The sequence below is a fragment of the Notothenia coriiceps genome, unplaced genomic scaffold (assembly GCF_000735185.1).
Source record: "Notothenia coriiceps isolate Sejong01 unplaced genomic scaffold, NC01 NC01_scaffold00036512, whole genome shotgun sequence".
NCBI classification, from domain to species: Eukaryota; Metazoa; Chordata; class Actinopteri; order Perciformes; family Nototheniidae; genus Notothenia; species Notothenia coriiceps.
The window spans coordinates 230,599-242,963 of NW_011369213.1; the positions used below are offsets into that span (position 1 = coordinate 230,599).

General features: G+C 39.4%; 1 protein-coding gene across 3 annotated transcripts in view; it reads left to right on the forward strand.

Annotated features, from left to right (window-relative positions):
• The window catches only part of LOC104963912 (glutamate receptor ionotropic, delta-1), a 98,516-nt gene that overhangs the window by 12,838 nt on the left and 73,313 nt on the right, over positions 1 to 12,365 (forward strand). The gene's annotated exons all lie outside the window — the stretch shown is intronic.

The window sequence follows — 12,365 nt, forward strand, 5'->3', positions numbered from 1 at the left end:
TAAACACATCACTGTCTGACACCTAATCTTCTGGCCATCTGGCAAGGAAAGTAAAACACTGATAAACCATTGAAGATTTCCAACTCAAATGAAAGATTGAACCTCGAATACAGGGCAACAGATACATGGATGTTAGAATAAAGTTGTAGATAAAAGTTAACCCCAATCTATGTATGTATTTTTGTAAAGGAGAAGGTGAACTCATAGTACATAACAAATCCATTTATGATTGTTGGTTGGTTAGCTTTTCTATGCATCTGGTAGGGAACTACAGTATGTAGTTTCTACTAAACTCCAGAGAAAGCAACATTTATTTCCAATAACTTAAATATGTATTAAATATTTAAGCTTGCACTTATATGCATATTTATATTCTTCCAAACGTCTTGCTTATTCATTACTGCTTGAAAAACAAACTCATGTATTGAGCCTGATGTTTATTTTTTTGTTTATTTTCATTCAATGGTCATGATCCAAGGACACTGTAAAAGCTATTTCTCTTGGTGGATACCTCTTAAATGTCACCTGCCACAAAGAAATACCCACGGTACGTCTCAAAGAAGGTTTTACTTTATCTCTGCATACAGTATCACAAAAAGTCTGAGCTGACTCATGTCACGGTTTTATCTTGTGTGACCAAATGCAGTAAGTAAAAAACAAACACTATAGCAGTAAAACACAAATACATCAGCTAACAGGTTATGAAAAAGCCAAGACTTTAAAGTTTGATTAATAACATAATGCTTTGATCTTTTCCTGTACTCCAATTAATTATTTTTCAGCATACACTCAACCACACACACAGACATACACACACATTCAGGCAACCTGCTGTACCATTATATCTTTATTTTTTAATCACGCCAAGTATATTCCTTATAATTCCTCATATAATTAACAAAAGACATCTTGGGAACTGAGGAAGAAGCGCATCACGTTGAGCACAGCTCTCAAATCCCCCTATGAATATCTTTATATATTAGAAGTGGTAGAGATGTGTACATTCATTAATATAAAGCTTAATCAATACATTGGTAACTGTTGTCAGAGAGCCTACCCACTCTCCACCTGAGATACCGGGGAATGTGCTAATATCTGAATGGAGAATGAAGAAAGTTAATTTGCCACGGTGACAATAAATTGAGTTCCATGATTGCAATGTGAATGTCAGAACTTTGGTTAATAAGTAGAATTAATGGCATTAGTAGTGACGATTGGTGCAAGGCGTGACAGAAAGCATTAAGGAAGGAACGCATTCAATCTTAAGTATTGTTAGTTATACTGTGAAGTTGATCATCTGTAGCAGGGATGTTTACCACAGTGAACTGCTCTGTTTTTCTTGCTCTCTTCACTGAATTTGTAAAAGAATTTAGGAGACCTAAAGCGACTACAAAGAGACACGAAATGAAAAGTAAATGAGACGCAACATGACCATAAAGAGATGGCCAATGACGCAACACTACTACAAAATAACTACTAGGACAGGCAACCCAACTATATATTTCACAGCTGTGTCTCTTTTAGTTTGGCTTGGTCATGTTTCTTTGGGATGTCTGCCTGTGGCCAAAGGCCCATTTTCTCATAATCTGTTGATACTTATTCGTCTCAAGGTCTGCATTCGGCAGATGGGAGAGAGGCACCTTTGTCGGGCTGACAGTTGAGCAAAGGACTAATGTAGTTGGCCTGTATTTGAACATTTGCATATTCTTTCATTTTAAGTTCACCTGCCAATTTTTAAGGACATGCTGTAACTGCATTAGCAGACTCAGCTTGATGATCCTCTACTTCCATGAGAAACAAATTATGTCAGTTGTCACTTCTCACAAATTCATTTTTCATACTTAAAACCTGATGCTTATGTCATTGACAGTTTCTGCAGTTTCCAACGCTTGAATATGGGCATTTGTTTTCTACCATCCAGACAGTTGCCATATCATCTCTCGTTCACTCGGGCCATGAGAGGATGTAGCGTTTTCTGTCAGCTTCAATGACGCCTCCTTCCCGACACCCAACCCCTCTCTGCTCCATGCATGATAGGAGACTTCAGTTGAGTCACGCAAGCCTTTTAGAAGGCCATAACATGGAGTTTTAAGCTTTCAATTGTGCCATTTATATGTCCTTGGGTTATATTAGTGAGCACTTGCTAAATCACTTTCCCAAACGATGCACATTTAGGTAAAAAATCGTGACACATTTATGAGTTACCAAAGTCATACTCCGATTAATTGTCAACGATGCAGCTCCAAGCTATATATCTTGATGACACCCAAATTAGATTTTTGGCTCTCATTTTCATCAACATTGATTGAATTGCTTAAAGCAATTGAAATACATGTACTGAAAGATGTGTGCGGTAACAGTCAGACTATAAAATGTTACCATTAGATTGAACATTTGTGCGCATAATTATTCGAAACTCTGCAAGCAAGCTTTTCCAGGTTGCAGTTATGAATTCAGTCTCATAGACCTGAGAGTTTGGTCTGCTTCCACTTTTATAATGTGATATATGTTTCCTTATTCTTGTGTACTACTGTTTTCCTCCTCTCGGTGCTTGTGGGACAGCAGCTCTCTGAAGGTGTTGATGTGAGTGGAAACAAAATGCGTGATGTCAGTTTGCATGCCAGCCCTGCAGGCCGGTTGATGGATGGAGCAGAGAGCAGGGTGAGCTCTGCCTCCTGTGCGGCGGATACTCCGAACTACAAGACTGACAAGCACTGCTGCCTGATGCCAGGGAACAAGAGAGCCAGAAAGCGATGCTGCACAGGGTGGCATGAGGGTAAAGAGAGGGAGACAGGAAGTGAGACGGAGCACAAATAGCAAGGGAATACAAAGGCAGGGAGAGGAATAAAGGACAAAATGAGATGGATGTAGGGAGGAAAGGTCAAAGATGACAAAGGGATGGGGAGCTCTTCCAAAACATAGCACTCCTGTATGAAACAGTAATGGGTAAGATCTAATGGAAGAGAAGGCAGTGAAGAGAGACAAAAGAGGAGAGTGCTGAGAGACTGAAATGGAGTATAATATCTGAAAGACAGTGGGCTACCTAAAACATTTAATAAAACAACTAATGAAATAAATATATGCCCGGAATTACTTCCCTTAAAACACTGTTAAAGAATTGAACAATGTTTTATTCAAAGCAAACAAATGACAAAAGGTTTTGATTTTAACGGGCAAAGACATACAGTAAGGTACCAAGGGCGTTTGGGGAATATTGGGATTAAAAATCACACCTAGCAATGAAACCGTATCTTAGCTACAGTGGTTAAAGTAACTAAATGCATATACAACAGTACTGTTCTTAACTACTACTTGTTCTGCTTTTATGTATTGTACTTGACACCTCTAATTCACAACATTTCAAATGAAACGGTTGAACTTTTTTTTTTTAATAAGTGGAGTTTCTAGTTTTAACTGATGAAACAAAACAACTAATTAATAAAATATTATTCTGTGATAAATTATTCAACGATATAATGTATAATAATAATATTTTAGCTTGAGTGAGATCCTAAAAGTAAGACTTTTAATCGTGGAATAGTGTTTTTACATAACGCTATTGATATTTTATCCTTGATCAAAGATGTGAGTACTTCTTCCACCAGTGCTTTGCGTTATTTCTTTTCTGAAGGTCTTTCAGAACATGTCTCGGTACCAATTTGTCCACATGGCAGACGTGGCTGCTGTGTTGGAAACATATTCACTTGTCAAGACTTGAGACCATGAATCTCTGATTAAAAATGGACCCTCGCGACACTTGAGTGTGAGATTTAATAAACACATTTGCCCTTGCTTGGAATTGTGTTTTGATGCCAAGGACTCTTCCTTCTTATTGTCACAAAAGCTTGTGGATGGTGATTTAAAAGCGGTCAGAGTTGACATGCTATTATGGGGGGCTTTGAAAAAGGACAGCGATGATGGCTTTTCTTGCTTAGGGAAGTCAGTTCCTTTGAAATGGCAGTTTGTGGTTTCACAACACACTCACATAAACACACACAGATATACACGTAAAAGCAAGCAAGTCTCAAACACATCTTTTTAACATGAAAGCTGTAAACACAGCTTGACACTAAGCTCTCTCTTAGAAACATTTCTGTATCCTCTACAATTATGTTGTCAAAGTAAGAGGGTCACAGGTTGCAAACACAGTTTACACAAAAAAGTAGTTTTCAAACATTGCATACACTTTAATATCAAGGCATAATGCCCATATACGGCTTTTAATGTATTTAATGTTCCAAAGCAAAAATGCTTTCAATTTCTATCTGACATGTCTTCCTTTCTGCATCAATTAAAGCTTTTAAACTGTGAAAATTGTGTAAAATAGACGGTTTCCACTTAGCAACTTTTAAGAACAAATAGCTAGACTTTAAAATGCGGGGGAAATTAGCTCCTAGTACAAATGGCCTTTACTTCCTGTGCCAAATATGTTTTCTTTCGCTTACTTTATACAATTTATTTTAAAGATATAATGTTTGGGCCTTTTTGCCTTTAATATTACAGCAGAAAATAGATAGGAAATGGGTGGAGAGAGGACACGACATGCAGCAAAGGGCTGTAGTCTGCAACCCCAAGCCTTGTTTTTTTTCTCACTTTTCTCTAAGTATTCCTGCATGCCGCACCGTTATGTCTTGGCACCTGGATTTCTCCCCTCAGACAGAACACAAGCTAGCTATGACCTGGAAGTGTTTATCCCAGCATGACTCATTAACCTGACACAGAGAGCATGGTGTTGGTGCACGGGAGCGTCGTACTGGCACAAACAACATCCTTTGCTTTCATGCACACACACAGAAGGATGCCCCAAACACGTGAAGCCTTCACTGCATAACGCCTATCTCCTTCCCATGATCCATCACTGCCACTTCTGTCTACACCCCCTCCCTTAGCGCTAATGAGTTAGACCAGGAATAATTACAAAGCCCCAAAAGTACTTCCCAGCCTGAATTGTTTTTAAACGCCATCGCAAAACAAACTTGCAGCCACCAAGAAGATACCATCAGATGGGCGCAGAATACAAATGAAGCCTACGGTGTGTTATTAGTTGAGTGGCTTCATTTGTATGGAAGTGTATAGAGATGAGAAACAAAGTAACACATTAGGGATGGCCAGTATTTATCGGAGGAGTGCAAGAGTTTTAAATAGAGGACAAAGTAGAAGAGATTATATACTACTGAGATCAGCTTTAATGTGTAAACTGACAATGGAGGCAGTCTGAGAATTAATCATGTTTGCTGATTGCATTATTCGTCCGACCTAGATCCACTTTAGTTGATGGGAGATGTCCTTATTTATTATTCAAACATTTTAAGTTATGCTGCAGCTTCAACATGGTAATTGCCATATAATGGGCCATTTTGAAAAAGCTGCATTTTTGCACTTATTTATAAATTACAATAAGTTATCACCTACTGCACTTTGCATGCTTGTTCTATTATGCATAATTTAGATGCATGAATCTAGTTCCTAACTTTTGTAAAGCTGCAATATGTTTAATTGTCCAAAGGCCAACCAATAAGGACAGCTGGTAAAGAAAAGCTTCAGCCGAACACTATGAAGGCAATGCTTGTCTGTAAAAAGTGTTGAAATCCCCGGCCCATGGTAAAGATTCTCTACCTTGTGTAACAAAAACAAATGACATATTGTTATCCATCAACTATACCACCAACCAGCAGTTTGAGCTTCAAATAAAGTTCTACACACATATTGCAGCCATGTTTAAATTGAAACTGGTGCCCCGTTGTATGCTGGGGTACATTGTGATGGAGTCATCAGAGCGCTGTGACCCCAGTGATCATCTGTTGAAGGCCAGAGGGGAGGAGGTGTGTGGAGTTTATCTCGCTCGCGGCCCGCTGGCGGTGCTCCCTCCTGGCTTAACTCTCCCACGTCTAGACCCCTGTCCTCTCCCCCTGACCCTCACTGCTGCTCCTCTATTCCATTTTCCTCCCAATAACAGCGTGACAAATTGAGCCTGCCAGAAAACGATCTATCATTGTCCTGCATCTCATCCTCCTCTGCCCTCTGTTCCCTCCTCTTCTCTCTCTTTGTAGCTATTTCCCCACCCGTCCCTGTTACAGGACATTCCCTTTTTCCCTCTCTGTATTTTTCCAAACTTAATGGTTCCACGTTTTTCTGTACATTGGCACTTTATCTTTCTGCCCTTGCTACCACCCATAACCTCATCTTTTTGTCTCCTCTCTTATTGCACTGTATTCTTTTGTCTATGACTCCATTTCTCTTCCTGTGTTCATTTCTCCTCACCCTCTCTGCAAACTTGTTTTGTTCTGTAATATTCTCTCTCTATTTGTTCTGTCATCCCTCTTGTTGTGTTAGACACAACTACATCATGGTATATATGTTTACGTTCTTTTGTTGTCTTTGTTCAACTGCAGTAATTTAGTAACAATGAGGAACTGCAATATGTGGTACCGACTATAATAGACCTGAATCTCAGTAACAGATGTGTTTGTAGTATAAGTGTAATTTCGCATCCCTAGGGTACTTCAAATGTATTTGTTGCGACTAAATTCAGCAACTCCAAGTGATTTCTTTTCATAATAAGCCAAGCGGCATTACCATGAAGCATCGGGAAACTGTTGTGCACACAGGGAAACTTTAATTGCTTTGCTTGATGAATACATGCTACAATAATACACAACTCCCTGACTATGATCAATTAATGCTATACATGCTTGGAGCTGGAGATAAATGTTGCAATACTCCGTGTTTTTGAGTTTCAAATACTAAAATCGTGTTTGCCTAAGCACACAATATGTTACCTCTAACAACACGACACTTTTTTACACAAAACTTAATCTAAATAAAACCACCTCTTCAGGAATATATTTCACAGGAGGGCGGAATAATCAAGAGAAATTGTTGTATTTCCAAACTCTGGTATTAAAATTGAAACCGGGACAGTTGGCAAGCTCTTTACATGATGGATTGTTATTACTTGCCCAAGTATGAATCATCTGATGAAGTTAAAGAGCTTTTCATAAATAATTTGCCTTTTCATAAGTAATGCTAGAGAATTAAAACTGCGGTGTATTAGAGGTGATGGCTTATACTTTCACATTAATCAATGCCGGGGAACTTTTTGAAATGTGGGAGAGGGCCTTAAAAGGGTAAACACTTGAACATTGTTTTACTGAGGATAGTGTTGGTAACAGTGATAATGATGATGAGAAGGTACTGCAGTGAGAGATGCCAACTGAATTTCGTTACACTGATGTGTGATGACAATAAAGATATTCTATTCTATTCTAACGGCCCCTACACACGGCGGCGTGCGTTGAAGCTTCAACGCTTCTGCCCATTCACTCTGAATGGGGTGACGTCATGCTTCGCCGAACTGCATTGTGGGAGCAAAGCTTTCTGCGTAGAGCAATGTTCAACTTTTGAAGCTTCGACGGAAGCGTCAGCCAATCGAATCATATGCCAGTACAAGCTCTAGCCAATCAAACCGCTGCTTGTGTGTCTGGGGCGGGAGATTCATGTGATTGGTTGTTGGTCAAGCATCGGACATGCCCGCCGGCAAGCTTCAACGCACGCCGCCGTGTGTAGGGGCTGTAAGGGAAGTGATGAAAACAACAATATTGACACCTATGCCCCACATTGAATGCTTCCGGCCTCTGTGATCACTCTAACCCTGTCCTTTATTCTTCTGCTATAAAAGGAAATGTTTGATACAGCCGGTTACAAAAAGCCTTCTCTGTTGATGTATTTCAATAGCGGCACCTTAAACAAAGTCTGTGTCTTGACAGAGGGTGATAAACTGTGATGGATGTTTGTGATTATGAGTCATGCTTAGCATTATTGAAATAGTTAACCTCTTGGGTTTTTTTATTTCTTCACAAGGGAAAATAGTTAATCTCGTAAAAGGTATCTGCTGAAGTCTATCTCATTTATCTGGTGACCTCTAGAGTTGTACATAAGTGGCAGACGTCCTTTAAACAGAGGAGGCTGGTCTCTTTTTGTTTCAGTAAAGCAGCCAACGGCAGGATCACAGCACAAAGACCAGCTGGTTAGAACGTGTGAAGTGCAAACTATATGTTAATTTGATTCTTTTTTGTGTTGTTTGCGACATTTCTGCTCTTGCAAAAACACTTGTGCAACTCATATTCGTATTTAAAAGGGTTGGAATATTTAATAACTAAATTGCTTTGTCTGTATATGTTAAAAGATTTATCACTGAGTATGTTTGTCTCCTCGCAGCATAATAAGAAATACAATTATACCAAAAACCTACAAGATTGTCGGAAAGTTCTGTCTCTGAAATTGTTGCTGTAGGCTCAGGATTATTGCCCAATACCCAAGTGGCAGACTCAAAATACAGTAAGAGTTATAAGGGTAATTGCAAAGTCAACCACTCGGAAAACAAGAACTGTGTTGGTACCCAGCGCACAGCCTATCACCGGCCAAAAGCTCTGGAGAAAATGTTCAATTAAAGTACAGTCCCAGTGGAACGTTTATCAATATAAAGTGTAGTTCAGGTGCCCTATTACTCACTTCTCAACTATCTTACTGACTTGCTTTTCCCTCTCCTGATTTTGCTCTTGCACAAATATGTAGGAGTGAGTGTTCAACATGTGCTCATGCATATTCATATGTGCCTTTGATGTCTCTTTCGCAGCTCTGTGTTGACACCCACATTTGAACGATATAACCATTAACTCTATCCCTTTTTTACTTAACTACTGTATGTTAAATGTGCAGGTTATATTATTGACTGAGGAACATCATTTGTAAAGTTTAAAAAAGTTTCATTTCCTAAATATCTTTGCAGCATTCATTATTTGACATAGCTACAGTTTCTATATTGTGTATTACAAAACATCCAGAACAGCAGGACATTGCCACTTTTCTGCTATTTTAGTTGAACGTAGGTTTGTTACTTTTGAAGAAATTAGCAATTCCTTTATTTTATATAGAACAACATTCACTAAGAGAGCTTTAAGCAAGTCATTAAATAGACAATTATGGGTATTGTGGATTGAGGCACGGTCAATGAAGGAGCTTATTTTATGCACAACAGGTCATCAATAACACCTCAGTGCAGAAACCTGCTGTTCTGAGAAAAGTTTTTCCTACAAGCCTGTGGGAGTTTCATACGGCTGTGAGTGCTTCTGCATTTGCATTAGCAGATTTACTTTGCACTGGGAGCGTCGAGTGAAATCCTTAACTGATTTGATGTAGAAACCCAAAGAGCACTTTGGAGAGAATCACTGTAAATGCAAATGTGTAAATGAGCACAGGGGACATATTTTGATCTTCGATTTCACACTCTGCCAAGAAAGTTACTTGATGATATTGTGCCAACACTTACCCGTGTTCTCATATTTAATTTAAGTGTACTTTAAAGCTGAAATATTTTTAACATTGTCATGCCAAAAAGCATAACGTCAAATAAACATTAGGGCCATGTTGGGAATGTAATTCATAAATCTGTGAATGTGTATTTTAAAACTTTTGCTTCAATCTGCCCTTCTAAACTTGTGTTCACTTTTGTCCAACAGTGCTTCCCTAAAACTTACCCTGAAGTCTTCTCACTTCCTTTCTTCTTTCCCCATGTTTCACCTCTCCTGATTAACCTTTTTAGCACGCATGCATACACACATGCACAAGCAAGCATGCAGGCACACACACTGGCTTAACATGACCGGCGCTACTTTCAACCATGGGCATTTTGACTGTCTGTGATTTTAGCAAACTATGCAGAAAGTGAACAGTTCCAGGTTCCACATTGGAAGGAGGAATAGAAATGTTCTTATTACAGTATTAGTCAGGTATACACTCATAAAGCACTAAAGTGTTATCATAGATACAACAAAGAGGTGGTCAAAATATTTCTTCATCCGAAACTACGCAGACACTGTCGCATTTAAGAACTGCATAATGGCTTTCCTGCCTTTGTCCTTTCCAGAAGACTTGCCACGCACCTTCTGCATTCAGCTGAAAACTCGAAAGTATTAGATTATTAAGATTTTGACAAGTATGAATTCCTCTTTCCACCTTCTTCCCTTCTTTTTATCGTGGAGTGCTTCCCACACACATTTTGCCACAGAAAGAGCTAGAATTCAACAAAAATCTAAAAGTGTTTTGTAATTGCTTAACAGTCTCTTTTACAACGAATGTGAAGGTTTCCTTTATCACATTTAATTTGCAATTAACACTCCACTCTTCTGTTCTTATGTAACGCATATCCGAACACTTTAGATAAGGTATTAAAAGAGGATATAGCAGCTTTCTTTGTTGTATGCATAAAGTCTAATTATTTGCATCTCATTTAAGTGGACATGATTCGAAAGCCTTGGAGATAACTGTCTTAATGTTTTATTAAAATAAATTCACAAGAGGCACTTGAGACTTTTCTATTCCAGCAGATCACCCAAGAGGTTTACAAATTATTCAAATAATCTTTTATATTGAGCCGCTAGAGTTTGTAGCAGTAGCAATGTGCTCAATATACATGTTGACAAAGCAAACGTTGAAAGAATAAAGACTGCATTTAGGCATTAGAGTGGAGCATCATCTGAGCATTAAACAAAATGTGACGGAAACGTTGGAAGATGCTGCAGATACATATTAATCACAATTGATAGTATGCTCGCCCAGTTTAGAGAGGGCCAGTGAAGCGTGGCACTAAGCCTGATGAGAGAGAGACGCCTTGGGGGGGGTTGTGGTGGTGCTTCAGGGTGTGTGGCAGGGGGATGGATGGATGGAGAGGAGGCAGTCTACTGTCCAGGATGCCCTGTAGAATCTCCTCCAGATCCTCCTTTCAAGCAGGCCTTTCCAGCCTTCTATTCAAAAAGCAGTAATTGCATCATTTCTCAAGCCCCTTGCCTCTGTCTGACTGTGAGGCTGGTCCCATTAATCAAACTAATGGAGAAGTAAGTGATTTCAAAATATAGGCTTTGATCATGTACCCTCTCTCCTCTCCTGCTACTCCGCCTTATTCTGAGCTTTGAGAACTCATCTCCTCCCACCACCTCACATCCCTCTGTCCTCACAGCCCTCCTTGTGCACTTCCCTACATATTGTATAGAAACGGCTATGTGATTGAGAAATGTATTTTTTATGGTATACCTTTTTGGCTTTTGTTTAATATACATTAGAGCTTTGCTTTTTCCCATTCTGGCAGCGCTAGCTCTCTGGCTTGATTCCCATTTAGCAGCAAACTGCGTAGATAAGGTTTCAGAAAACGGTCACCCTAAAATCATTGTGGCCTATTAACGGGTAGTATGTTCCAAAGAATCACATTTCAGACCCATTTATTGATCTTGATGAGACAGATTAAATTAAAGGGCTCCTCAGGTGTATCGAAAAGCTTTTGCAAGCTATAAAGCAGCAAAATCATTCCCGCAGACCACAACCAGAGCATGCTGGCAAATTAGATTCCTCACAAGCAAGGGATAAACCACAGCTCAAAGAACAATTATTTGTTTCTTTGATACAACCAGGGGCGCGTAAGGGGGTGAAAAGTTAGGACGATTCTAAGGGCCTGTGACTGTCAGGGGCCCAAACTATTTTAGAAAAAAAAAATGTAATTAACCAATGTGATATATTTTCATGGGGCCCAAAATCCCTGGCGGCGCCCCTGGATACAACCACAGTGGTCTTAAGAGATTCCAAACAAAAAGCATTCACAAGTGCTTTAGATTTGCCTAATTTATTTTCTGTACAACTGCAACCTCTTCAGACTTTGCTTTAATTGCCCCGGTGTTGTTTGCTGGGAATTATTGTCTATAAAGCCCCTATAAATTATATAATTAATTGCCATGTACAAGTGTCATACATGCCTGTTTGCATGGTGTCCTCAGCCAAGTGAGGATGCTGATTAAGAAAACAGTAGACGAATATTACATAAAACAAATAACGCATCTCCAAACAATATCTCTCGACATTGTTAGGAGATGTAGTTGGCAAAGTGCCATCACCGCCGCCTCCTCCTCCCCTATTTTTCTCTCGCAGCCTTCCTGGCAGTCAATGCTGTTTGTAATTAGCATTATGTCAAAACTTAAACTTTCACACTCCCACTCTCAATAACACCTCTTCTTTCCCATGGTGTTCGGAAGACATGCCTCACTCTTTGCTGGATTCATTAGGATGAGATTTAAGTTCATCTTTGCCCCAGCTAACCTCCCACTATTACCTTTCTTGCGCCCTGTTTTCTTATTTCTTTATTCACCTGCCCACTTATTTTGCTTACTTGTGTCCAATTAGGGAGTGTTTGAGGCACAGTCTGTCTACGTACCCCGACCTGTAATTTTCACAGATGCAAAGAAATCCTTGATTGTTGAAGTAGAGGAAAATAGCATCAATGTAGACCCATCTGTCTTATAACATGTACCCCACGTGCCTGT